A 25,960-nucleotide genomic window follows, 5' to 3' on the forward strand; every position below is an offset into this window, starting at 1 on the left:
TAGGAGACAGCTCAGCAGCAAAAGTCCTGGCACCTCCCTTCACCCTCCGTGAAATCACTGGCATATTTCTGCTCAGTGGTAGATACACTGAGATTTATTTCCATTATGCAAAGTGGCAAAAACACATTAACAAGTGTTGCAATTAGACATACTAATTTTAAAAGAAAAAAAAAAAAAAAAAAAAGCAATGCAAGTAGAAAGCCTGGAACAGAGAGAGAAAGAGAGAGGAAAGAGGAAGACAAAGTCTAAGATGTGACTGTACTCATCATCCATAAAACCATGTCTCCCTTTAACTCTTCTAAAATGAACTCTGGACTGTTGCACTGTGCTCTTAGAGCAAGTGCTCTAAGTCCTATACTCACCTTTCAATCACTGATGAAAAGACAGGGGACAGCTCTTCAAAGGACTGCAGCTACTACTCAGTGGCAGTCCCACCAAATAAAGCTTCTGAGACTTCCACAAAAAAAAAAAAAGCAAAAACTAAGCATTTGATTGTAAAATTAGCTTTTGAAACAAAGGAAAGAGGAACAATAAAAAAATACCTAATTTAAAAAAAAAATAAAATCAGTGTTTCTTCTTTCCAGTTTATGTAATCTCTACCACTTCAACAAAAAGGGTTATTGCCACACCAAGGAAGGCATATCCAAAGTACGTATGGAATCAAGGAAGAAACCAGCACATTATAGTTATTTGCAAGAACTGAACTAGAGCTGTGGTTAGCCTGAAACGTAAGAGAACATCATGCACTCACAGAAACACAGAAAGGAGTCAGGTGACAACACTGTCCTATCTTCAAGATCTCCTCCAAGCACCTTAAAGTTAAAAGGAGCAAACATCCCCTTATGGACTGTACAGAGAACTGATACTATATAGTTACAGCCCCCTATTTTTTAATTGGTATAAAATAAAATTCTTTCAACAAACGTGCATTACAGATTTGCACCAATAGATTTAAAAAAAAAAAAAAAAAAAAAAGAAAGAAAAAAAGAAAAGAAAAACACAACTACAACCATGCGATTTATTTCACTAGATCAGAAGCTGACAAGGGGCACATGTGCAGACACATCTGCGTTGGTCTTCCATTGATCCATCTTCCTACAAAATAGGAATGCGAGATGAAAACCTCTTTTCTCTTTTGGCTGAATGGGAAGTTCTTGAGGAAATTTGTCTCAGCAGTCATTTGCTTTTCCTGCTCTACTTGTTTCAAAGTAATATTTGAGGCTATTCAAAGTAAAAGTGATTTTTAAGAGATCTCAAATGTTCATACATCAAAAGAGATAAAACCTTCAACTGCTTTGTCAACAATTCCTCCAAAGGATGGACATCAAAAACGAAGCAAGGCTTACTAAAGACACTTCAGAGAGATTAATTTCCATTTCCAAAACACGGCCATTTCATCTCCCCCTTCTACATTTACGGGAGAAAAAAAAAAAAAAAAAAAAAAAAAAAAACTTTAAAAGCTTCTAATAACACAGGCTAAATAATTAGATTTATTTATATTTATTTATTTATTTTTTAGAGAAGCAATTTGAGAATTTGAAGTTTTGAATGATACGGGTTGTTTTCAGAGCATCACACAAGACAAAAGTTCAAATCCAACCTTCAGGTTCTGCCAAAGCAAATTAGCATACTCTGAAATACACTTTGCAGAGTCTGACAAAGAATTATCTTGCCTGAAATCAGTGAGACACCTCAGCCACATCTTATTTAGATACACTGCTAAGACAAATACTTTGAAAAAATGTAACAGCAATAACTGAAAGACAGCGCCATGCACCGGAGCGGGTCGGGGCTGCGCTGCCACGTCCCAGCAGCGACGTGGGACACAGGTGGGCAGCAGGGCCAACAGCTCCCGCACGGCCAGGAGAGCTCTGGCAGGAACCTCAGCTGCCCTAAGTTTGGGTTTGCAATAAAATACCAGGTAGCTGATGGGATGAAGCTCTAATACATTTCCTCTGCTGACTCCTGCGTTATGAGTGACGCCTCAAATGGGCAGCTCAGTTTGTCTGAGGACAGCCAGCGCCTTGGCAGATCCACCTCCTCCTCCTGGGCGCGCACCGTGCACTGCAAGTGATGGGATTTTAGGCACTCACAGCTCTGCACCTGGGTGCTTTACTGACCGGGCTGCTGAAGTCCACAGAAAGCAGGGAGGGTGTGGGTGCAGTTCTGAAGGGGGTTAGCAGTGTCCTAGCACTATTTACATCGCAAAGAAGCAAAACAATCATTCACCAGAATTCCCACAGGCCTGATGGTGCCAGCAGATGGTTACACTTTGCTCGGTGAACACCAGGCACCTCAGGAAGTCTCTCTCCCACTTGGCGGAGAGTTTTTCACCTCCACTAAATTCCGAGACCCTGTGTAAAGAGCATCTTCTATCCCACTACACATAGGAAAAAGAAGGACTAGCAGACCGATTTCCTAATAGTGTCTTCCAGGCAGTAAACCCCTAGGTTTATGCGCTATTTATTTTACTATTGCACTAGGTTTTTAATCGCACAACGTTCCCTGTGCAAGATCACACACAAATAAAAACTTACTGACATATTTCAAAACACTAACTATCCTTCTGAATACAATCAGAGAAATCCCATTTGGCAAACCTAGGCCAGAACCAAGTTGTGATGCGGGAGAAGACAAATAAGCGGTGTTTGGTGTGTCCCACAGAAGGCGAGCACTTGTGTTTGCATTGTAAGCTTACCTACATGTGTGAGCCCTCACTGGAGCACTTCTGTGAGGACAATTTATACAGTGAAGAAAGCCTCTTAACATCTTTATCTGCGTGGAGCTCTGTATTACATTTTCCAGATGCTTTAACAAAATTTTAGAGGATTTCTTAACACATTTTACTGTAAAGAGCTCAATCTTTCACTTTAGAAACACTGAAATTGAATGACAGGGCCCAAGACTGAGAAAAAAAACAAACCAAACAAGTGCTTCACACACGTAACAGGTTCTCTAGTTTATCCCCCAGCTAGAAAGGTAAAAAGGTTTTAAACCAAAACCAATCCAACCACCCTCTACCCCCAAAAACCCCAGGCTCCAGAACAAAACACAGGCCCTGTTAAGCGATGCCTGTTAAGTCCTGCAGCTGAAAAAATAACAAAATGCCTACAAAGGGGTTTGTAAGGTGAGGCAGTGGGCTAATGCAATAACCTGCTGGAGCCCCTTCAGCCCCTGTCACGAGCCGTGCTGTCTCTGTGTCCCTGCTGCATTGCTCTCATTTTCCCTGGCGTTACCAGCACGGACAGCGTGCAGCCCCGGGGCAGGAGGAAAGCTACAGCCACTTGCTCGCAGTTTGGCATATTTTCTTGCTGTACTTCGTTAAAGCCTCTCTCAGTGCTGAAGTTCCATTGTCAACCCATAGATGAAAGTGTTTGCGGTGGGGCTAATCAGTTCTCTTACGAATTGTCTCTTTCAATGTCAGGAGAAATCTGCTTCTACTATTTGCGTTAGTATCTTTAACATACCACATCACCAATCATTGCATCATCCTGCCTTGCATTACCCTGTAGTCCTCACATACTTGACAACTTTTCCATTAAAAATCATTGTAAGAAACAATTTTGTAAACAAAAAATCCACGCAGATTTTTCAGTTTTGAACTTTTAATCTTCACAAAGCTTCATATAAGTAGAAAATATTTGGAAAGAGTTGAAATAGGTGGAAGCTAGAAGTTATTTGCTTCAAATTTATCTACCAACTATACATTTAAGCATGAAACACAGCAGTTTAAACAAGTTTATAACACATTTATTGGTTAAAACTGTTTATTGGTTAAAACCTTAGAAGCTGAAGAGGAAAAAAAAAGACAAAACAAGGAAGTCCAGCATTGCTTTCTATCAATGTGAACATTCGTGAGGTGACTGATTACTCAAAGTGACATGGGACAGATAGGGAAAAAATCTGATAGAAATGTGGATATATATTTCCATTAAAACTATCAGACTGTTCCCAATGAGAACAGGGAAGACAAAAAGTAAAACCAGAATAGAAGAAAACTTCTCAAACTGTTTGTATACATTTCCCCCAGAAATTTCAAGCCCTTTCTTCATCTCTCTCTGGTATAAATCCATGCTTGAGCATTTGCTTCATTTGTCCTCATGTTTTTAAGAAATGCAGCTACGCATATGCTTAAGGGGACTACACTTAAAGCAGTTGTTGAAAAAGTAGTAATAAAACAAATGAACAAATGAGTAGCCTCATTGCAAGTCCTGTACAGGTCCATCTGGAAGAGAACTCTGACAGCAGCTTCTGTGGTACCAGGAGTCATCCTGCAAGCATCCAAAGAAAAGCTTTTCCATTTCAGCATCTTCCAGTGCTGAAAGCTGCAATGTATTCTTCCAGAAGCTCCACTGGCCACAGATACTTTTGCCTAGGCTTTAAGGTACCTGGTTTCATGTCATTTTTCCCCTCTTCCATCCTAGAACAGATTTTCAGCAAAAACAAACACCTCTGACATCATCCTCCCTCCCCCATTCCTGTTTCTTTTTTTTTTTTTTTTTTTTTTTTTTATTCCTGGACAGAACTAGGATGACTTTGAAAGAGGTAACACCAGACTTCATACTACCGAGCAATTTTTAGCCTGGCATACATTTCCATCTCATAGGAAGGTGACAAACCTAACACTTCCAAGGCTGCAGGTAAAAGTTGAGCAATTTGCAAGTGTTAGCCATTCCTGAGACCCTCAGCCTCTGAAATACTGAAATCTATTTATAACACAAAAAGAAGAAAAAAGAAACAGTCACAAACAGATGGGACAAACAGAAGAAAAATAAACTGTAAATTGATTTGGCCAGGATACTGTTGGAAGATGTCTACAAATACTTAATAGAGTTAGATGTAAAATAAATAAATAAATAAATAAATAACCATTTCCCTGTAAGTTCAGACACTGAGGTGGTAAATAGCACCGTATGTCAGACCATATGTCAGTCAGCAAACAACCCTACCAAATCATCATTCAAAAAGCATTCTCTAGAACTACACGTTATCCCTATTCCCCTCACACACAGGGAGTAGCTTGCTCTAAGCCGTGATGAAAGCACGACAGCCCTTTCAAAGAGGCGAGCGAGCCCACAGCATGCAGGTTCAGCTGCTAGAAGGCACCCAGATATTCTGGAAAAGAAAAAAAAACAAAAAAAAAAGGTGCCGTTACACATCAAACTAGTTACTGAACCCACACACTACCCCCACTTTAAAAAACAAAGATGTTTTTGCCACTATCTTAAGTGACAAGAACCTCACTGTGTCCTTCTGCGTTACTGGAAGATTGATCAATTCCCATTATTGATTGGCACACTCGCTGACCTCAGGCCTTCCGAAGCAACTCCAAAAATCCATGCATCTCTTTTATGTGCTTTGCAAGATCTTCTGTGAAGTGTTGGAAGCGTTAGCCTTTGAAAACTAGACAGATTTGTTCCATTTGAAATATGCAGCACTTGGGAAGAACAAGTTGCCCGTGATGATATTTTGGGACGTTAACTATAATTTCAAGATCTTTGTCTCTTTCATACACAGTCCAGCCTCTCATACGTTATCATTGTCTAGCAAAATTCAAGCAAGAATTAGAAGATTTAAGAACTAATGCTTTGCTTACTTCACCTACACGTGCCTGGGCATTAAGGTGTCGAATACTTCCACCTTCATTTGTAAAAGTTCTGGGTAGATGAAGCATTAGTAACACTCACTATGTTAATCAGAAATGAGATTTTATTTTAAGGACATACCCCAGTCTCTCCACTCTCAAAGAAGTTTGCTATGAGGCAGCATCAAGAACTCATTCCAGGAAGATAAAAAAAAAAAAAAAAAAAAAAAAGACCTTTGTAAGAGGTATGCAGGACACATGTGCGCACACACTAAACACCTGGAACTAATTTCTGGGCCCCAAAAACAACAAAAATCACAACAACCACCAACAAAAACACTATTATTATCTTACTGAAGCTACTGAAATTGTAGAAATGGCTGTAAAAACTTTTGAAAGGTGTTCAAGTTCATACCCCAGAAGTTATTTCAAACCAGGAGCATTTTTGTAGCATATTCTTCAGAAAGGCATCAGATGTGGGCTCTTTTGAAAGCTTAACCCACCAAATTTCATTTATCAGTCATCAGATACAGATGGTCCAGAATAACGTGGTTATTCAATTACCAATAACTTTCCTCTTCGCCACAGTGCCTAAGAAACTCCAACACACACGTTATTTTCTGACTCATTTGCTGATGCCCAATTTATCAGTCTGTGCACGCTTCAGCAGCTTCCAGACGCCTAGAAAGCCATTCCCTAGACAGCAAACCTAGAGAAGATTTGGGGTTACGCATTTTGTAGATTATGGGCCTCCAGTTTCCTAACTTACTAGTTTTCTGCCCTCCATCAAAACAAGATTTGCTGCTCTCATGTACCAGAGAACAGAACTCCTAAGCCCAACAAGGAAAACATGTTATTTGCATTTTTTCCCTAATAAAAGTCTCTATGTAACTTACAAAATAACACAAGACTAGATAGCTCAGAACTCTGAAAACGTAACAGCTTTCCCAAACACACATTTTATTTTGCATTTTCTACTCCAAACAAATCACAGTATTCATATTTACCCTTGAGTCAGCCGAAATCATTACCTCTTTTATTCTCTAGAAATGCAATGTAAATAATTTCACAGATTCCTCCTCAGAAGGCTTGTACCAAATAATTAGGAACTCCTGAACCACAGCGGGGAATGCTGAGAGGACCTTCACCCAAACAAAGCTGAAAGCACCACGCTGTCAGCAAGCTCCTCCGAGATGACAAGGTCACCAGGTTAAGTATAACAGGGCTCTCTGGCATTACTTAGAGGATTCTGCTGACATAGCTGTTCGTACTTAAGATTTCTTCAAGCCTGTTTAACGGGTTGTCAACGTTCTGCTCTGCTACACAGGTCCACGTTCATTCCTCATGCAAACTGGCGCAACCTCCAGCAGAAATTACAATGCTTTATGTCAAAGCTGGAGTTCATTATAAAAACACCAGTCAGGGGTTACTTGGTATTTTGCATATCCCAATATATGCAAAACTATCCCGAGTTTAGAAAAGATTATAAATCATTCTGACCTTGGGTCTAATACGTCAGAATCTCACAGACAGGAATCCCGGGTCATATTTAAGCATTTCTCATGGCAGCTAGGGTTCTGAGACCTTCATCTTCAGTAGAGGCAAGCCCACCCAGTTACGTAGGTGACAGGTTTTCAAACAGGAGTGTATTCTTTAAATCTGTTTTAGAAGGCAAATTAACAGTTAGCTAAGAAAAAAAAAAAAAAAAAAAAACTTGAAAATGGAGTATCTTTATTAATTCCTCTTCTACTTGTGTTAAACCTGATAAAGAACTAGGAAGATTAGACAAGGGAGGCTGAGACACGCTTTCTCCCTGTGATATATCATACACCACACAGATTCCAGTGCCATATATCCTTTTATTTGCCACTCCTGTAACAAAAAAGATGTGACCCGGGTTTTCTGAGGTGCGGTTTTACATACCTGCTCTCATCCCTGCTCCCAGCAGCACACATGCATGCAGACACACACCTTTGGCACTTCGTGCCTATAGGAATATTCAAAAGGGAAATTCCAACATGCATATGCATAAGCACTAGCACTCAGATGGAAATCCGAAACTACACAAAGAATTCAGAACTGTATTTCTTCACGCATATTCAAATTTTTTGAAATTGTAACACTTCAATAAGAGAAGCAAGAAGGAGGCGAAGCACCCAGTGCCAGGAATTTCTGAGCAACTGTCCCAGCACTCGCTGACAATATGGCCCCTAGAGAATCCTCTCCCATCTCCAGGTTAAGGAGTTCCTTGTCCAAAAGGGTAGGGAGCATTTTTAATTCTCTCAAAGGACTATTATGAAGATTAATTAAGGTCTGAGCAGTGCTTTGAAGATCAAAACTGCTATGCTGTTATTTATTATTAAGGAACAACAAAGTGCATTTTTGTTGCCTATAATTCAACTTCATAGAGCAAAGAGTGAAAGAACACATGTGCTCAAGTGCATAAATGAATTCTCCCTGCCCCAACAAGCTGTGATTTGCATAACTGCATTTTTAGTCACCAAAACCCCATCAGTAAATCTATACTCATCCCTTTGAAATATTTTAAAGGCCTTAAGGAATACAACCAATATAGTTTCTTTTCTGATTCTTTTCCAGGATAAGCTTTTCCTATCAGATATTTCTGCCTCAATTCAGCAATGCCTTTTATCCCATATGCAGCCCTACAATTACTCACGTCAACATTAGACATATTCTAAAGTGCTTTGCTAAATCAGAAATTCAACGCCTATTTTGGATGTTTCCACTCAAAAATTTTTAACTCTTAACTTGAACTGTCAAAGCCTGTTCAGAATAACGTGCCCTTAGTCGTTACATTATACACAGCTTATGTTACACGAAGCAGGAATGCCTAGCATAAAGCTTCAGAAGAGAGCAGGCAGGGTGTCAGCATAGGGAGGAGATAAATAAATCACAATTATTTTGGAGCTCTGCTTTCTTCACAGACTTTTTTCCCATTGGGATATGACTGACCTCTACAGCAAAATACGTCTCAAAAATGCTCACAGCTGCAATCTAAGCAGACATCGCGTTACTGAGCGTGTACTGCTACTTTTCCCTTGCTTCAAACGGATACATGCATACACACCGTAAATCATTTACGACAAATGTTACCAGGTTTTAATTACATTTATATTCTTAGATACTGTACTTTGACAGCATCACAATAAAAACATGAAAGCTGAGTAGAAATAACACAAACTTAAAACCAAAAAAAAAAAAAAAAAACAGCACACCTATCCTCAAGTCTTGCCACCACAACCACATCTTCCTGGTTCCAACAGCAACTGCAAGAGACCAAGCTCCCCAGCACCTCAGTGGTGGGATGTAACAGTGCAAAAAAGGAAAGCACGAACACCGGCTCTTGCACCTGGAGGGTAGGGAGCGCTGACAACTGATGTAACCTGCACAGCTACTAACAAACACCCTGCAATTAAAGAAATTGCTAACAAAGGGTCAGGTATCTGCAAGACGCAGAGCATCTCACCGGATTGTCAGCCAACATCACCTCTTCACAGGAAACACTTAAAATTTATTGGATTACCTTTTGGCTCTACTCCCATTACCTTAGTTTGCACCCACAAGATCCTTAAAATCTGAGGCACTTTCTTATTAAAAACACAGATCCCAGATTGCGAACTTCTGTACTTTTTAGACTGCTCTCAGGAGAAAGTTGTGTTATATTTAGCAGCCATATGGCAGCCCTCCTCCACGCACATGTTTTGTACCGATAAGAACTGACAAATTAAGTTTTCTAAAACACTGATCTCTATGTTTTCATTTCCTTTTTTAATCTTCGAAGTTAACTGTGGTTTAATTTTTACAATTGGCATTTGACAAACAGGAAATGCAAGGAGTACCTATGCTGAATGATGCAAGCCTGAGAAGTTTTGTAATCTAGGTGAATATGTTGAGAGAACAGCTAAGCACTATTCTAGACAGCCAAGTTCTCCCCAGTTTAATACAATACATCTACATAACTAAGTAGCCAAGGATCTATTGGCTTCACTATGCAACTTGTAATTGCTGTGTATGGCTGACTTGAAAATATGAGCTAAAGAACACTCCCCATAGTAAAATGCTTTTAAAAAACGAGAGGTTACTTGGGCATTTCAAGCTGCTGTACACCAACAGGGGAAGCAGCAGAAGGTACAGTGACAACAACTGTAACGCCATGAAGAACTTCAAAGATAAAAGGACAAGGACCGTACAGTTTTCCCATGCCCCTGGGAGGCAGGCTTTCCATACTGCCTGGCAGACAGGAGCAGGAATCTCCCTGTAGCACAGCTGATCTTACACAAACCACAGGCAAAGGCTAGGAGGAGGGCAAGTTACCCTGAGATCCCCTGCCACGTGGGACAGCTCAGAAGGCAGGGTGAACATACAACATAAAAAGCGACAAAAGCTTCAGTGCAACCATGCACACACACCTTCAAAGAAAAACACACACACATACACAAGACAAATAAACTACAAAAAGAGAAGGAAAAAAGGAAAAGAATTTAACACTCCAGAAAAATAAGCGGGCTGTGTTCCTCTCTAGCAGCAAGCAGAATCAATGCCTGAAATGCTCATCTACTAGCTAAAACATGCCTGCTTGTTAATCCTCTTTTGGGTATTTCTAACTTCTCCAATTCTTTCTGTGCTCTTCCGGGGAACAGGAGGCCGGAGAGCACCCTGTGCGATGCTCCAGCAGGCCGGGCTGGCCACAGCCACCAGCAGCATCCCAGCACAGCAGGGCTCAGGCCGTGCTGACCTCCTAGCACCTTCCTTACTAGTCACAGGTTGCAGGGCAGAGCTGGCTCCGTTTCCAAAACTGCATGGGGTAACCCCAGCCCTTCCCTTCTGCCTGAACAGTCCCAGGACAGCACAGCATGAAAAAGAGGCGGACATGAAACCTGACATGCCTAAGCACACTCAGAAGCTGCGTGTGCAGACTGAGAAACACAAATGAACAACCGTGTTTTATTCCAGCTGCTGTGTTATGTTCATTACTAAAAGAAAAACTAATAAACACTCAATACTGTGGTTTCTCTCCCTCTGCGTGAAGCTATTTAGGGAAAATATTGTTTCAGTACTGCCCGTCCTACCTTCAAGCCTTGTAAAAATCATGAAGGTGAATGACATGGCCCAAATTGCTGCCTGAAGCTCCCTTTATGCTGGACAACCCTCTGGATGCTGCAACCCTCAAGGCGCCAGTCAACTCGTTGTGCAGAGAAGTAGCAATTTCTTCCAAACACTGACTACTCCTTCCTGTCTTCCTTGGGGAAACAGCCATTGCAGAATGTAACGCAATTGTGCAATTAGACCACCACCAGTAAGCAGGGAAACAAATTGCTTCCTAGGCCAGAATTATTTGCACAAAACACACACACAAATGGGGGAGGGGGCAGAGGGGGAGAAAAACAACAAAAAACATTTAAAGATGCTATCAATCACCAAGATTTCTTCAAAAACCAACAACAACAAAAAAGGCCCACAGAAACATCTTTTTAAAACTTGCCTCAATAAAAATAAACACAAACAAAGTGATAGAATTACCATTCCCACATACCTAATTATCAAACCAGAGCTTGGTGGGAAGAACGAGTAAGTAAGTCTTCCAATTAACTAATTTTTATTTTTTTTCTTCCTTAAATGTGGTCATTAAACCCTGCTGTAGAAAGATGTAGGAGAAAGCAGATCTCTGGTCTTCTGGCAGTTTTTCCCATTCTTGAACAATTCCTCCTTCAGATGCACAGCCACAAAGGTTCAAAGGTCCTCCCAGCCTTTGTTCTCAGTTCCAGCGTAGTTACAAACAAACTTTTGTTCCTGTTTCTTCAATGAAATAAGCTGCAGCAGTTACCAATGGCTGAACTTCACATCTGAAGCTTGCCTTATGCATCATTCAACTGAAGGACTATGGAATCTCATTTACACTTCAAGAATAAATTATCAGAACTTTTTGTGAAATAAGACTATTGATTCAGTAAACCATTGAATCAACCAACCTCCAGCAAACATTTTACACTTCTGCATATACATACAAGTGAGGAAGGATCAATGCACTTTGGTTTACTTATTATATCAAAGATTTTTTTTTTTAATCTGAACTCTTTTGTGTATTTTCTAAGACTCTACACATTTTAGTGCAAAAGTGATGCCTGTCAGCAACTTTAAAATAACACACACATGTATGCATACACATTGAAAACAAACAATAACACCCCAACCCTGAAATTTTCACAGCTTGTATCACAGCCAGAGAGCAAGGGATGAGATGATAACTGTAAGGACAAGTACTAGAAGTAGCTACTGAAGTACAGATTGATGGTTCCTACCAGGTGGGAGTTGACTCTCTAGAGATGGTCCTTGTAAACCTCTAAACACAAAAGATATCAAAGCCTTTTGTTTTCTCTTTTTTATTTTTTTAAATAAATCATGCCTTCAGACTCGAACACATGGGTTGGCTATTATTAAATCTAATGAAGACATTCATGAATCACAACAAAAAGTAAAAGATTAAACCACAGCAAATGTTCAAAGGCTCTTGCAACAAGAAAAATGAAGCTCCAAGAGGGTTCTCCAGCTACATCCTTCCATAATAACATATATAACACAAGCTGGATTCAGTGATCCCTGTGGCTCCTCTCCAACTTAGGGTATCCTGTGCTAGCTTTGTGTAGAACCCCAGAAGTCACCATGAAATTGTAACACTGGAGCACCCTGATCAGTCACAAACCCAGTTACGCAGGAACAGCTTTTGCCAATATAGAAAGTTCTACTTGGTCACGTCACAGCTGATTAATCCATTGATTATAACAATAGCGTACAGCAGAGTTCTCCACTAGCATTACCTGGCCTTACATCTTCAGTATAAAACTCATGCCTTCTAAAAATCTCTCATTCACATTATGTAGAAAGAGCTGTATGCTTCATATGTCACAATTGAAGGTCTGAAAGAAACTAAAAATGTAGGTGGAATCAAACATTCCCAAAAGCAACCTAGTGCCAAGTTGTAAATATTGAGTTTCTGCATCGTATACCCTCGTAAACTCTGACCTAAACCAGCTGAAGTCTCTTTCCTGCAAGCTACTATCTTCATAATTACACATTTTTTTTCCAAGTTTCCTAGAAATCTACCTTCCAAACCCCTTCTGTTTCTTCTTTTCCTACTTGCACAGGATTTTTTGCTTTTTTCCTCTTCCCTTGAGTGAGGGTCAACCTGCAATGCTATTGCTTTCTCCAGCTGCAAGGAAATCAAGCCAGTTCCCCTAGTTCTCCAAATCCTGCTGCCACTTTTGTTTTCACAATGGCATGAAAAGACATCAACCTGCTTTCAAATCACCAAGGACAGTATCACTTATTTTCGCCCTGAGCACTCACCTTGAGCATTGTGAGTATTGAGACCAGAAAGTTCATCTACCAATTGCTAGGAAACATTGTTACTTAAAAATAAACAAACAAAAAAAACAAAGCTTTAACATTTTAATAGACACTTGTTTAGCTGGTGATAAATATATCTCAGATAACGAGATACACAAAAGATTTAAGATGGTTTTCTGTAAGAAGCAAGAATTTTCAAATCACTTCTAAGAACCTAACACCTTCCTGTCAAAGTTATTTTTAGCAAAACTGATTATCTCAATCTGCCAGTAAGTGATGACAGAGCTTTTAGAATACCATCTTTCGTCCCTGTATCTTAAAAGCAAGCTGCCCGGAGTAATTCAATCATTGTCACCCTTCTCTACAACCAGGCTCTGGGGCCGTAGGACCACCACTGTACCTGCACTCCACTCGACTGCTGCTGCCATGAGTCTGACCCACTGCATGGGATGTCACCCGAACGTGCTTTTGCTGTAAGAATTTTCACTCGCTTTGTGTCTTTACACTTGCTGTAAGGCATGGCTCCGGTACGGGACCAAATCAAAACTAACAGAGGACTGACAGCTTGTTGATCTAGCATATAGCCTGCTTACAAAGTAAACAAACACCCACCAGATAAATTAGCACCATCGCAATCAGTTTATCCAAGCACGGTGCTTGGTATTGTGTGACCACGACAGATCCACCATCAGGAATACAAGGCTAGAGCCCAGGCTGACCAAGCGTCCCTCCATCCGGCGACACCCTCAGGCACATTTAAGCACTTAATCTGAACCCTGAAACCCACAGTAAGGCAGGCTCCAAACTCCCTGTCACCCTGGTTTAACAAATTAAAGGTGGAAAAGGAAGAAACCCCAGTTCCTCTAATTCTTAAAGAGCTATCATGCAAACACTAAATCAATGCTTTCCACCCACAAACATGAAAGGCTGACCTGTGGAAAGGCAAGGGAGGAGAACGGAGGGGCAGCAACTGCAGCTTCCAGAGAGGACCTGGTGAAACCAAAGCAGCAGTGGGGCACAGAAAGCGGAGGAGAGGAGGCAGTGAGCCCCACCTGAAGAAACCATTAAACCCGCAGCTCTGATGTCTCAACTTCTTACCATATTATAGTATGGACTCAGAATAATGTCCCTCCCATTTAGATCAATTCATCTTTCTATTCTTCATCAGAGAGAACAATTAAGATGACAGGAGGATGAATGAATCATTGATCAGTAGCGCATGCTGAGCTATTGCTTCAGCTAGTGACTTCACCTGCAGCAAGAGGACTTGCTCAAAATGCTGCAATTAAGCTACGGAAAACAAACTGAAATAACACATGGGATCCTAAAACAATGATTTTAGGAGTGGGGAATATGGGGTGGAAAAGGAGCTGCAGAGCCTGATTTTCATCTAACATCCACAGGTGATGTTACAAACTCCAGCCTTACATGTGTCCAGATACAGCAGCACAACAGCCAGTGAATGTAATAACCATCACCTGGAAAACAAATCTAACCATATTCAAATTGTGAGAATGATGGTAGTTAATGTTGTATTTAATCAAAAAGCAAGACAACATAAGGAAGCACATACATGGCACGTTTACCAAACTGATTACAGTAAACCTGGTAGCATTGGTTTATCAGCTTAAACAATCAGCACCTAATTAACTGTGCATTTAACAACTAGGTAATAAAGTTTCTTCTCAGGGAAAATCAGATTGCAAAAGTCAACATCAGCTTAGACACGATTAACTTCCTGTCCACTGCTAGGAAAGCAAATCCAATTTACTAAATACTTCAAAGGGCAGTTTTTAATTATTTTGCCCGCTTCCAAATAATGTAACACTACACACACACAAATACAGTAAGCTGGTCTAGATGGGTATTTGTAGAGACTCTACGAACAGAAAATACCAAATAAGCAAAGCATGTTATGAAGCCTTTGTGTGTTTAGGAACAGCCCCAGCCTAGCAGCTCCTAGGGCAGAAGGCCCAGCAGAGAGGCCAGCAGGAATCCTTACAGAAGGGAAACCCTGTGCAGTAGCAGCCTGTGTAATCTGCGGCAATATATAAACTTGGAACACTTCTTTCAGGCTTTCCATTACTGTGTATTTCTGAAACAACTTCTAGGAAATAAATACACATTCTGAGTAAGATTTACCTAGTTTACCCGGCTTCAAGCAGCACACGGACACATAGGAACATATATAGATGGTATGGTACTCCGTGTGCATATCTCCATAGTTTTACTCAGGAGAAATGGAGGCAATGCAGAAAAACTGTTCAGAGAAGCACAGCAAGTCACCAATAAAAGCAGAAGTAGGATTCAAATGACCATTGCATAGCTGTATTGACGGAAAACAACAGCTTCTCTGCCGTCCTACCCTTTTTACCCAACACAACAATTAAAAATTGAAAATTCCTTTAAGTTTTCCAGTTTTAATTGTTCAACACCAAAGTTGGTGATATATTCTCAGCTATGATACAGGTTAAAAAACAAACACAAAACCCACAAACACAAAATTAATGTTTAAAAGAAATGCTTTCAGCCCAATAGGCTCACAATTAGTGATGGCTGCTGACCTGCAGCTGGACCATTATATCCGCAAGTTATGGGATTCTCCAAATTCTGGTTGGCTGGAAGGCCTAATTTACATAACAATAGCTATAAATAAAACAGCCTCTCTTTAGTGTCCATGGTATGCACATCCCTTCTCTCACTTTGGCTAAGAGAGCACAGCCAACCACTTCAAAAGATTAGCATTACAATAGAAATCACTATGAAAATCAACATGCTCAGACTGGCCAGACTTGTGGACCTGCTTCACACCAGATACCAAATTGACTTATTTTTTCCAGTGAAAATTGTTGTTGATTTTAAAAGTTGATAAACACTTTAATTCATTAATTTCACATCATGGTATTAGACCTCTCCAGGGCAGCTAGCATAGCCAAACAGTGAAGCTGAACAGCATTCCTTCTTGTAGGCACGGACACTTAAGACATCAAATGTGCTTGCCTTTCAGTTCAAATTCTTGCCTACGTCTGGTGGAGGAGAATGAGTCTGCCAGGAACCCTCTGAGCTCGGATGTTCATAAAATCCCTCCATCAGAAAGCTCTCAGCCTCTGCTGGAACAAGCTGCTGCTGCAGGCCACCAAGGGCTGAAAGCAGGAATCGGAGCTGCAGCTCAAGAGCACAGCTGCGTGAAGGAACCGGCCCCACACACGCTACACCTGATCGAACACACGCAGCCCCAAGAGAACAATCAGTCCAGGTTTTTGCAAGTAAAATGTACAAATTTACCTACATCTCTCTATAGCTTCTTCTTTTTCTGCCTGTACTCTGGAATCACCCAAAATGCTATCGAGGCAACGACTGTGAGACAATAGCTTCTTTCTGCCATGCTCACAGCCACTGGAGTCAGATCGGAACTATGACTTTGATAAGAATATTTTGAGAGGAAGCACAAACAAAAATAATCACCCAGTTCATGAAGAGGCCAACATCTTCCTCTTATTTGTGGAAAGGAGGAAGCAAAGGACAAGGGAACCCTCTGCAATTTTTCTGCCTTATACAAACTCCTCTAGCCACAATAAAGTAAGAAAAACATCATTTATTTTTGGAAATACGTATATTGGGCTCCTGAAAAACACACTGAATCTTTGTATAAATATATTACTGTGCTTGACCTGTTTGTTTTGAAATGGGGAGAAGTTCACTGGAATCATCCCCATAACATGGCCTGACACTGCATGGAAAACAATGCCTTCAAATGGCAAAATAACATTTCCTCTACAGAAGTTCACAAAAGAAACAAAAGCCCAGGGGAAAACAGCCATATTTATAGCCACTGTTCCCCTTTTTGCCAGTCAGATTTCCTCCACTCCCCCTGGGACCCCCACTGCCGCAATCCCACCCCCTGAAGTTTACTGACATCATTGTATTTCCCTTCACTTGCTCTACAGAAAAGCAGAATGTTAAGAACTGGGATACAGATATTTCACAACCCATCAGCAAGAGGTACAAAAACCATTGCAACATTCAGCTACATACAGGAAAAATCTAAGAAGTAAAACAATTCCTTAATAATAGTTCTGCTGACCTGCCTCAGATGTTCTTTGCTTATTCAAAAACTTGATAAATATACCTTAAATATACAAATCCCATGTTAAGATTAGAAGCTGAACTATTGAACAATAATTTGCTTCTGGCAATGAACTACTATTTCTGTACATTATGCACGGTATTAATACTGCATTAATACTTTCAGTTCCGATGTTTCCCCAAATAATAGGTTTTACAAAACATATTGCCAGACTCTCATCCCATTTTCTGTCCTTTCATTGCCTCAATCACTATACGTCCTCACAGGAATAAGATTTTGAATCTTCCAGATGGCTTCAATACGTTTAAACTTCACAAAATCGTCAGACATACAAAGGTACACACTCTGGTATGGTGCTGGCAACCTTCAATACATTTCACGAAAACAGATCAGTGCAACCACCAGAACTATTTGCTTGTTCTCTATCATAAAGAATATATAATGTTTTATTTGCCAGTCAAAATAAATTGCTCAGTCAAGGCTAACCTAATTTTGCAAAACTGGAATGAAGAGACATCTGTGCAGTGGGAAATGAATTGCATGGTATTTAATACGCATACGTAGGACATTTGTCCCTATTCTGTGGAAAAGGTATCTGCACCCTGCTCAGAACTCACGCACTTGACGGAGATATTCTCGTAATGGTCTCAAAAGCCTAACCATCCTGCTCCATACCGAAAGAGGGGTGTCTTGTCAGTTTTGGATCTCTTTCTTCAAGATTGTATCTTTCTTGAAATGAAATTGCATATTTTAAGCTTCTAACTTCTTGCCTTTTCACTTATTCCTCTGAATTTCATTCTTCCCAGTGACAGTATTGGCCAACACAACAAACTGGACTCCCATCCACAGTGAAGGCTGTCCAAGTCCCTGTCCAAAGTGCTGTTTTCTGCACTATCTCATGTAGAAAGTACAGAAGAAGTGCAACAAAAAATGACTTCTTCCCTTCACCTTCTTAGAATTCAGAAGCCACCAGTGCAGTCTGGAACAGGAGACTGACTTGAGAGGGGTTCTCTGGGGAGAAAGACCGTGGGGACGAGAAGAAAACGGTGATCTACATGGGCACAAGCTTGCCAGTTTCAAAGGCTCATTTACCTTTTTTCACAAACTGACACGACTGTTCGCCCAGAGCCCAAAAGAGAGATTACATATCTCTCCTTACAAGACCCTACGCTGCTCTCCCCGCTCACATCCCTGCCTCAGGTTGGCGTGAAGGCCAACCAAGACGAAACTCCAGACCAAGCCGCACAGCTCCCGCGGCTCTCCTCATGGCGCTGCGACGGCATCGTACGGACGTGGTCTGCTGAGCACCCTCACGGGTCTTCGCTGCACCTGAAAGGGTCTAACGAGGCATTACGCAGCCCCAGCAAATGTCACCGAGGACACCTCGCACAAAGGAGGACGAGGCTGGGACGGCGCCTGGGAGCGCTGCGAGGCACCACACGGACCCCAACCCCAATTATCCCTCATTTCTCCACAAAGTATCCCTCATTTCTCCACGAACAGCCGCCTGGCGATGGCGGGGCTCGCCGCGATACCCCCCTTCCCTCCCCTCAGAGTCGGCGACACGGGACGGCGACACACCGGCTGCCTGGCTAAAACGCAGCGGACGGGAAGAAAACCGAGAGCCAAAACCAGCAAAAAAACGGCGAAAACCCCCAAAACCACCACCGCGAGACAGAGCCCTGGGCGCCTTGATTTATTTAATTATTTTTTATTCATTTTCTCGCCCTCCCTCGCGGGGGGGAACCGGCCGCTAACGGCCGGAGCCGCTGACAAAGCTCCCGCGCGCCCCCTCCCCTCGCCCCCGCCCCCACCCCAGCACCGCCCCCGCGACATGCGCGGCGCTATCGCGACACGAGGCGCCCCCCTCCCCTTCCTCAGGGAGCCCCCCCCTCCATCACAGAGCCCCCTTCCCCCCTCCCCAATATCACGGAGCCCCCCCACACACACACTCACCTCGCTCCGCCGCCGCGGGGGAAGCGAGCCCGGGAGCCCTCACCGCCGCCTACCAGCCGTGTCGCGACATGGCCGCTGTCGTCGTCGTCGCCGCCGCAGGTGAGGGGGCGCCGCGCCCCGAGCCGCGGAGAAGAGCCCCGGGGCCGCTCCGTGGACGGGGGAGCCGCGGCCGGCACACGCCCCCCTCACACACGCTCCGCGGCGCAGAGAAAGGCTCCGGCCGCCAGCGGGGCCCATGCGCGCTGCTGCCGCCTGCCCGGCTCCGCCCCGCCGCGGGGAAAGGGCGGGCGCTGAGCGGGGCGGCGGAGGGTGGGCAAGGGGCGGGAGATGGCGGCCGGGGGCGGGTTGGCTGGGGTTGGGGGCTCCGTGTGGTGCTGGGGGCTCTGCAGGGAGGTTGGGGGGGTCGTGTGGCTGCTGAGGGTGGACGCAGACAGCGGGCGGTGTGGAAGTGGGGGGCGCCTGGGGCAAGCACAAGGGGCTTCTGTGGGGGGTTGTGGAGGGGGTGGGTGCTTCGTGGGGGTCCCCCCAGCCTCCAATTTGCCCCCCGAACCCCAGCCTCCAGTTTGGGGAGGAAGGGTTTGACCCCCAGTGAGGGGCGAGCAGGGTCACGAAGGCAGTGGGGTTGCTTGGGGCTGTCCCTGCAGAGGCAACGAGAGGGATGGAGGTGAGGGCTTGCTGAGCCTGCTGCTGGGACTGCAACTGCTGTTCGACTAGTTGTGTTGGCAGGAGAGCACCCAAAATCTTGCCAACAAGGTGCTGAAGTTTGCATGTTCTTTAGTGTTCATGCGGCCAGGCTGGCTCCCTGCCTGAGGACAGAGGTAAAGGAGGTGCCTCCTGCACCTGGCCCTCACACCTCCCATGATGGTGCAAGACCAAGGAGGGGCCACAGGACTCACCTGCGGCTGGACTACTTGCACTGTGCACAGTACACAATTTTTCCCTGTGATATAGCTTCAAGTGTATTAAGTCTAGCCCCCAGACTGCAGCTTTATCAGGAAAGGTTAACTCACTTCAAAATTGAAGTGAGGTTTAGGTATTAACCACAAATTCTTTCCTCCAAAGGAGTGAAGCGTGTTCTTAAATGAAAGAGCCTGCAGTGCTGTAACTGAGGAGCTCATAGGTGGAGATACTGCTCTTATGTGCTGTGTTTTGGGAAGCTGACCCCAGGCACTTCGTAATGCCCACACGCTTCATAGATGCTTTACTGTATCATCAGCGTCTTCAGAAACACGTAACTTTATTTTGCTGGCAGTAGGCAATGTCGAAAATCCTTCCCTGATAATTATCTCTGCCATTTGGTGACCCAAGAGGCTAGATATCCAATGGCTGGTGTGTATTTATTCCTTCAGTCATGGCATTGAGGCGGCTATGCCAGAGGCACAGTGGTGAACACCCCCGAGCTGTGTTGGGATGATGTACACCATGCACCTGGGGACTCACTGTGGTTTGTGCTGTGACTCACCCTCCCGCTGACAGCTACATGGTCAATGCAAAACCAAATACCGAATAGCCCACTTGGTATGCTCTTAGGAATCTTTTATATGCGAGTCATGGTGTACTCTACTCCATGAGCTGGATTTGGTGGGTTTTGGTTTTTGCTTTCAGCTGGGAAACACTGTAAATATAATATGTCATCTATGTTAAGACTACATGTGATACCAGCTATCCAGCACATTTGGATAAATGATACCGCTGTTTGCTAATTGGGAAGCTAGGGGTAACAAGCCATAAGCACGTAGTAGTTCTGAGTTGTGAGCTTTAATTTAAGAGATTTGAAGAATTTTTTGTTGTTAAAGTTGTGAAGAAAATTTTCCAAGCTTGTCATGGGTAACTGATGATAGCTATAAATGTGCAGAGTCTGGAACAATAGCTCTGAGACATGTGTACTGCTTCATGCCAGCGTATGCTGTGCCAGATGCCACAGACAAAATTGTAGTTAAGAACATTGGTGGGTTTGGGCTCCCTGTGTAAGGAGACAGCAAATAGCAAAGATACTGAACAGCATCCCCTAACGTGGGGAACAGTGTAGCTGTGTGGGCTAATAAACAAAAGAGGACACAAAAAGTGCATAAATTAAGATGATGACAAGGCAAAATCATGTGATTTAGTGTGCTGGTGCCTACAACTCTGATCCTGTCAAACCTGACAAGTTAATTAGGATGAGCCAGGACCATGCCCACATGGCTCACTGCTGATAAAACCTGGGGGCACCGGCAGCGGCTCTGTTGACTCCGTATGTAGGAGGCTGAAGTTTTAGTAATGTGTGAGACGATCCCTATCTCTCCACTGCTGATCTGAGTGACTTTTAAATCCCTGGATGAAAAATACCCAGAGCATCCTGAAGTAGTGGAGCCTATCCCTCTTTATTACATGCCACCATCTCTCTTGCGGTTTCAGTTCTTCCTTATTTTGACTGGCTGTCACTGGGTGATTTTTGAAAGGCTTGTTTGTTGCTCTTCCCAAGCAGAGTATTTTTCATTATGTCTGTCTAACTCAAAACAAATGGTGGGCTGCACATGGGAATGCAGCTTGAGAAAACTGGAGATCAAAGAGAGGTCTTGACTCTGTGCTGAGGATCCCTGCTGCATTTCCCCTTTAACTGCCTCCCACCAAGCTCGTGGCTTGCGATTTGAAGCTTGCTGTCTTTCTTTTCTTTTGTCTGAACATCTTTGCTTGAAAACAACAATAATAATAAAGTGAGAATGTTTTCCCATTGCAAACTTTCTCTCTGTTTCTTGTTCCTTCAGTCCTTCATCTTGCTAATTTTCTGGAAAACTTCAATGGCTCTTCAGGATGCCAGGAAATGCTTCAGCTTGAATGAAAAGTAAAGCACAGAGCCCTTGTATCCAGTTCACCCAAACAGGAAAGGACTGATCTGAACTGCTTCAGCCCTTGCCAGTTAGAGGTTGCTGTTGTGTGTCTGGAGGGCTTGTCTGCCCTTTGCATGTTGGATCTGAAGGTCACTCTGCCCTGATCACCACATCAGCAAGTTAGCCAGCACTTTCAGGGGAAAAAAAATAATTCTACCCAAAGGATGGTACGGAGAAATATGGCCAGGTGTCAGTTCCTGACACATCTCAATTTTTACTTTCTCCTGCTAAAATTTGTGGTTTGGTATCAAGAGTATTGTTTTGGTTTTCTCCTTCCCTAGTGAGAACTTCCCTGAGCCATGTAGTTTGTTACATTATGTACATTTTTTCCCCCCACTGAGATGCAAGATTAAGGAAACTAAAGAAGGGGATTTTTTCCTGACTTAGAACTATTGGTTTTTAGGAGGGCTTTTTTATCTGGCAGTGTCAGTGAAATGATGCCTCGCTGTCAGCTGAGAGAAGCTGTAGAGAGCAGCTATGCTGCTGGCTGGTTCAGAGTGTTTTGTTGTTTCATATAAGCCAGCCTTCAGAAGATGCTTTTATGAGATAACACTGTATCTTTCCTTCCTTTACTTCACAATCTGCTTTTCTTAAATATTTTTCTTGGAATCAAATATTTATGAAAATAATCAGTTACATTCACAGATTTCTTCTGAGCTTTATTTATTTTGAGAAGATGCTGATGCTATTGCCAAGCAGTATGAGACTGTTTACAAAGTAAACTGGGACCACAACAAAGAAGCGTGAAAGTAAAAAGGTGGGAGAAAGGAAGAGTGAGAGACAATGTATTGCTGTTCCTGAAAGCTGCTTTGCATTTCTATAGCACCTTTCCTCCCAGTGTTTCAGGGCACATTGCGAGCATTAGTCATACCTCATGCTAGATTTGAGAGATGAGTGAGGCAGTTCCTGCCCCCATTTAGAGGCAAAATTCTGGATATCTGGAACCCAGGGAGAATGTCTTTTCTGGACCTTTCTGTGGAAGCTGAACAGATCACTTCTCTGTACTTCAGTATGTAAAAGTTAGGACATTTCAATATAGCTTGCTAATTCTGTACAGCGCCTTGTGTTTCTCCCAGAGGAAGTACAAAGGACATTGAAATACAAAAAGAACATGTGCATTAGGTGATCTGCAGTCTGCAGACCTCACAGAGCAGCTCTGCATCTCTTACATGAGTTTAGATGCCACAAAATTGTGTATAACTTTGTAAACACTTAGAAATGTGAAGCCTACACTATGTTTTATAAAGAAGTGGTGAGAGTAGGACAATACAGCGCTGCAGGGAGTTAATACATCAAGCTCAGTAGCCAGTGAATGAGCCAACTCGTGGCAAAACTAACAAAAGTGTAAACCTATGCAAGTTTGAGTATGTTTGGCATGCTACTGGTGTCCTAGTTAATTTTTCTATTCTTTTTATGTGTTTAGAGAACTTGCCATATAGAGGTGCTGAATTTGTTTTGGGGCTTCTGGTTGATTACTGCAGAGAGATGTTGTTGAATTTACCAGAATCCTTATGAAGCTTTAAAAAGTGACTAGTTTGATTAACTGCAGTTTTAAGCTAGCCTTCATTTCAGTTGGTACAGCTTTTAATTCAGTTAGGATTGCAGAAACCTGTTGTGAAATCTTGACTGTTGAAGCCAGTAAGAGCATTGCTATTGACTTCAGTGATGAAGCCAGGCTTTTTTTTTTTGCTTTTTTTTTTTTTTTCCAAAAAATGTCGATGCTAATGATAAGAGTAAGAGACTTCATCCAAATAACTTCCCTGGCAGATTTGGTGTGTTTGAGAGGATACTGGGGGAGGATAGACAAAGATTTCTTGTCTTTACCAATATTCCTAGTCATGTTTTCAAAGAACAAACGTATCTTTTTTTTCCTGGCAATGGATATATTGATGGTCGGTCAGATTGCACAACTGGTCTCTGAGCTGATGACGCACTGCTCCGTTCTCAATGTTTCATATTCAGACATCTTAGCTCCTATTCTTTAGAGATAGGAGCGATTTTTTCTTACAGTGTTGTATGTCTAGACATTTTTTTTAGCATTCTTATGTATCATAATCCTACTAACTCATATAGGACAACCCCAAAATATATCTATCTTACTTAATCTCCACTCTTTGGAGAAGAGGATGTGGTGTACACAAAATGAGAGACCTTCCTGTGAACACAATACCCCTGCATGGTGCTTACACCCAGGAACAGAGCCTTGGCTCTTGAGCACTTGTGACTGGTGATGCCACAGCTTGTTGCTGATGCATGGTGTATTCCAGTGGAACCGATAAACAGGAGATAGCTAATTAACGTGGTGATGTCAGGTGTGATGCTGGCACGTGCGTTGCACATGATTAGCATGGGAGGTAAACTCTGATATTTTACTGAGGGTTTAAGAAGTTCTGTTGGGAATGAACCCTGCCACCCCAAGGTAGCACAATCCCCAGTTTCTTAGTATGGTTGATTTGGGTCCTTCAGTTGGGTGCATTTCTGTACACATGCACTTTGTAAATCCAAGTGAATTCTAGGCTTACAAAGAAACACATTCAGAATAACTGAGATCAGATTTTTAATGAACCATTCATTTAGACTTTCAAAAAAAATGACCATCCTCTGAAATGGCTTGGCTGAAATAGTCATTGAATACTCAAAATGCTTGCAAACAATGATATAGATTTCTAATATTCTCTAGCACTTAGCTAAAGAATTGAACATTTTTCTACCTCTTTAAAATTATTACTATTCTGTCACCTTTGTGGAGAACAGTGCATTTGGTTACACAAAGCAATAAGGAAGATTAGGAGTGTAACTAAATAAATTGATTTTTAAGGCGACAAACCTCTTCATATTTACAAGATGTTCTCAGTGTACATGAGCAGGCCCTGGGACTATGCATATGTAAAGGTCAGGTAAGTATAAACACAAGTAGAGCAGAATATAACTTTATGTTCAAGCCTGTCTCTTTGATGGTCAAATCCACACAGATGAGCACGCGGCGTGCTGAATGGGATTCTTCCAGTTATTGGGCTTACTTCTCCTTGTGTGCAAGTGTGGTGCTGTGCTTAGGATAGAGTAAAATTGCTCCTTTGACTGCTTGTTCTTTAATTCCCCCTTCATAGTCTCACAAATTCTCCTGGAGCTACATCGCCATGAATTGTCTGTGAAATCAAGTGACTGGTTGAGTCAATCACGGGGATGTTTCTCTGAGAAAGCAAACTTTGGGCATGCACATCCCTTCTCACCAGGTCACGGCAGCTGGAAAGAGGGATTGTATTGCAGCTGCTGATCTGTTTATGCTAGTTCTCTCTCTAGGACACTTGTCCACCATTTTCTCTGTGCTTGCAGACTTGCAATTTTTTTGGTAGGATCTTATACAGATACCCCAGCTATTGCGTGGGTATTGCACCACCCGCTTTCCAAGCAGGTATGGGCACTGGCATGGGTGGAGAACTGGCTCAGCTCGCTCTGGTAGTGAGACCAGAGATCAAGATGAGCCAAGGAGCATGTAAGAGGGGCCCTGCAAGACTGGGGAGACTCAGTGCTTGTGCACTTCTGCGGCTTACTAAGCAAGTAGTGAAGATCTGTATTTTGTCGATTGGCACTTGGATATTTTTCCTATGGAGAAATAGCACTGGGTTTTGGAAGTTTGTGGGAGTTCAGACATGTTAGTACTGTACCCACCCAGCGTGGAAAGAGCAGTGTAGGATGTAGAGTTCAAATACCATAGTACACCATCAAGTGTGTAAAGATAAGGGAGTATTGCTCAGGGAAACCTGGCAATGTCCTGGAATCCAGCACTGCCACATGTTTGGCATCTGGTAGCTGTGGCCTAACTGAGTGTGCTGTCTTAGTTCAGCAATTTCTTACCTGGGAAGGAGTATCTGAGGCACTGTGTGATGGGGATCAGATGTGCAGGATAGACCAGATCCTGGCTTGTTTTTGTAGTTACTGACTTAGTGCTTCTCCCCGTAATATGTAATATTTAATGCAAATTATGTTGTGTAATAATTTGTATATTTATGACTTAACTGTATGTGGCTGGAGCTGCCTGTTCCTGTTCATGTCTCTCCGTTGCCTGAAGGGAGTGAACATAGCAGATTGGATTAGGCC

General features: G+C 42.6%; 1 protein-coding gene across 3 annotated transcripts in view; it reads right to left on the minus strand.

Moving 5' to 3' along the window:
* Window positions 1-19,156, minus strand: part of ARHGAP32 (Rho GTPase activating protein 32) — a 265,176-nt gene extending 246,020 nt beyond the window's left edge. For 2 of the 3 annotated variants that reach the window (XM_084495629.1, XM_084495626.1), the window contains exon 1: window positions 18,993-19,119. The gene's annotated coding sequence lies outside the window, so the exon portion shown is untranslated. Of the gene's footprint in view, window positions 1-18,992 lie in introns of all 3 variants that reach the window. The other variant, XM_084495627.1, reaches the window with a different exon arrangement.
* Between the last annotated feature and the right edge of the window lie 6,804 nt (window positions 19,157-25,960).

This window comes from Aythya ferina, assembly GCF_964211825.1.
Source record: "Aythya ferina genome assembly, chromosome: 22".
Lineage (NCBI taxonomy): Eukaryota > Metazoa > Chordata > Aves > Anseriformes > Anatidae > Aythya > Aythya ferina.